Here is a 3192-nt window from a genome sequence, read left to right as displayed (position 1 = left end):
CTCCCGGGTTCACGCCATTCTCCTGCCTCAGCCTCCCAAGTAGCTGGGACTACAGGCGCCCGCCACCTCGCCCGGCTAGGTTTTTGTATTTTTTAGTAGAGACGGGGTTTGTAGTTTGCTTTCTAAAGAATATTTTTCCTCCCTTTAAAAAAAAAATAAAAATTAAGGCACAATGTGAGAAGTTAGCAAGTTGCATTTTTAAATGACTCTCCAAAAAAGTATCAGAAAATGATTAGCTGTGGTTACTGAGGTAGCTCCACACTTATGAGGCAAAACTATGGTTATATCCGTGGTTTTTGCAAAAAGGAAGAGATTAAGCTAAAATGTTAAAATGCTGTGACCGCGACCTTTTTTCAAGTTCTGATCATGCCTCCCTGTGAAGTCCTTCCTGCACTTAGAAGCTGAGCAGGTTTCTGTTTCACTGTACTCACTCTGAATTCTTTTCGGGGCACCTTCCTATTCCTCAGGAATCAGCACAAAAGAGGAAACCAAATGTTCACGTTCAACGGCTTCCGTTCCCCAGAGGGACCATTGCAGCTTCTGCCACACTTCCCAGAATCCTCGTAGAGATGCACTCTGGGACTTGTAGTTCAGTTACCAGGCATGCCGCCGTGTTCTCCAACTGCAAGTTAACCATGATTGTCAAAAGCATGAACATCTAAGATCTTATTACCAAGAGAACTACTGTATCCTTGGAGAAAGTAAACTAGTATTAGATCCGTTTTTTAATTTAAAAAAGATAAAGTCATTAAGTCCACCCTCGTACACAGAAGGCATATATTATGAGGCTGGAGAGAGGATGAAGTAGGGGAGGGAATCAAATACCTTTCAACCTTAGTATATCTCTAGTTCTCTCTCTGCACACTTTAGAACTAGCTCTAAAATTTCACAAAGTTCTTCCAATTTAAAAGGATGGGACTCTGTATAGGTATGTATAGATATGTTTGAATTTATGGTAGGATTCATTTCTTGATCAGAGGAAGAGCATTCCATTTGACTGGAAGCAGTCTCCTAGCAGTGTGTCCGGAATTGGTTCATTCTGGTGGGATCTTGGTCTCGCTGACTTCAAGAATGAAGCTGCAGAGCTTTGTGGTGACTATTACAGCTCTTAAATGTGGCATGGACCCAAAGAGTGAGCAGCAGCAAGATTTATTGTGAAGAGCAACAGAACAAAGTTTCCACAGCGTGGAAGGGGACCTGAGCAGGTTGCCACTACTGTCTGGGGTGCAGCTATTATTCCCTTATTTGTCCCTGCCCACATCCTGCTGACTGGTCCATTTTACAGAATACTGATTGGTCCATTTTACAGAGTGCTGATTTGTGCATTTACAATCCTTTAGCTAGACACAGAGTGCTAATTGGTGCGTTTTTACAGAGTGCTGATTGGTGCATTTACAATCTTTTAGCTAGACACAGTGCTGATTGGCGCATTTACAATCCTTTAGTTAGACATAGAGTGCTGATTGGTGTGTTTTTACAGAGTGCTGATTGGTGCGTTTACAATCCTCTAGCTAGACAGAAAAGTTCTCCAAGTCCCCACTCGACCCAGGAAGTCCAACTGGCTTCACCTCTCAGCAGAACTACTTGGGTGCTGCTCTCTTCTCATTTTACTACTAAGGTTACTTGTCTATAAGAGAAAACACTGTTTTTTTTGAGACAGAGTCACTCTGTTGCTCAGGCTGGAGAGAAGTGGTGCAATGTTGGCTTACTGAAACCTCCTCCTCCAGGATTCAAGTGATTCTCCTGCCTCAGTCTCCCGAGTAGCTGGGATTATAGGTGCATGCCACCATGCCCGGCTAATTTTTGTATTTTCAGTAGAGCCAGAGTTTTGCCATGTTGGCCAGGCTGTTTCAAACTTCTGACCTCAAGTGATCCACTCGCCTCGGCCTCCCAAAGTGCTGGGATTACAGGTGTGAGCCACCGCACCTAGCCAAGAGAAGAAGTCCACCCATTCAACATGTGCTTAATGAGTACCCAGTGTGCCTAGGACTGTTAGAGAGATATAGAGACATAGAGGTAGGATACAGCAGGGAACAAAACATGAAAATCTCTGTCCTTGTGTAACTTACATTCTAGAAGGGGAAACAAACAAGTAAATATACAATGTGTCATGTGGCTATAAAGCTTACGAAGAAAAATAAAGCAAGGTAAGTAGAGGGATTATTTTGCTATTTTATATAGGATGGTCAGCCTCACTGTTAAGATAATATTTAAACAAAGACCCTGAAGAAGGTGATAAATAAACCAAGTTTATATCTATGGAAAGAGATTTGTAGACAGAGCAAAATGAGCATATGCAAAGGCGCTGGGGTGGGAGTGTGCCTTGCACGTTTTAGGAAAGGTTAGGAAAGAGCATGGTGATCAAAGATGAGATCGGATTAGGCCGGGCACGGTGGCTTATGCCTGTAATCCCAGCACTTTGGGAGGCTGAGGCGGGCACATCATTTGAGGTCAGGAGTTTTAGACCAGCCTGGCCAACATGGAGAAACCCTACTAAAAATACAAAAATTAAGCCAGGTGTGGTGTCGCATACCTGTAGTCCCAGCTACCTGGGAGGCTAAGGCACAAGAATCGTTTGAACCCAAGAGACAGAGGTTGCAGTGAGCTGAGATTGCGCCACTGCACTCCAGCCTGGGTGACACAACGAGACGTTGTCTCAAAAAAATAAATAAATAAATAAATAAATCAGATTGGTTCATTATCCTTAAAGAAGACACAGAAGATTGTAGGGAAACAAGATATAAAGTCAATGGATTCTAAGGAGATGGAGAAACACACTTAAGGGGAAATTGGGGCTCTAATAATTTTAAAAGTCAAAATAACTATTTTTTGTAGTAATTGTTAAGTGCTATAATAATAAAAATAGCTCAGACTGAGCATTTGCTGTGTTCCAGGCACTATGCTAAGTGTCCCACATTTGTCATTAATCCTCACATCCTATGAAATCCGCATTAAAATTTGTACTTTAGGCTGCGTGTGGTGGCACACGCCTGTAATCTCAGCACTTTGGGGTCTGAGGCGGGAAGATTGCTTGAGTTCAGGAGTTCAAGAAACCAGCCTGAGCAACATGACAAAACACCATCTCTACAAAAAATACAAAAATTAGCCGGGCATGGTGGCACAAGCCTGTGGTCACAGCTACCCAGGAGGCTGAGATAGGAAGATTGCTTGAGCCCAGGAGTGAGCCGAGAT

General features: G+C 43.0%; 1 protein-coding gene across 4 annotated transcripts in view; it reads right to left on the bottom strand.

Annotated features, from left to right (window-relative positions):
- NUDT13 (nudix (nucleoside diphosphate linked moiety X)-type motif 13) overlaps window positions 1-3192 on the bottom strand; it is a 36422-nt gene that overhangs the window by 28678 nt on the left and 4552 nt on the right. For 3 of the 4 annotated variants that reach the window (XM_011991121.1, XM_011991123.1, XM_011991122.1), the window contains exon 1: window positions 432-621. The gene's annotated coding sequence lies outside the window, so the exon portion shown is untranslated. Of the gene's footprint in view, window positions 1-431; window positions 623-3192 lie in introns of those variants that run through there. The other variant, XM_011991120.1, reaches the window with a different exon arrangement.

Source organism: Mandrillus leucophaeus, unplaced genomic scaffold (assembly GCF_000951045.1).
Source record: "Mandrillus leucophaeus isolate KB7577 unplaced genomic scaffold, Mleu.le_1.0 Scaffold39, whole genome shotgun sequence".
Taxonomy (NCBI): domain Eukaryota; kingdom Metazoa; phylum Chordata; class Mammalia; order Primates; family Cercopithecidae; genus Mandrillus; species Mandrillus leucophaeus.
Note: the sequence above shows the minus strand (reverse complement) of the source record. Positions and strands in the feature narration are given on the sequence as shown.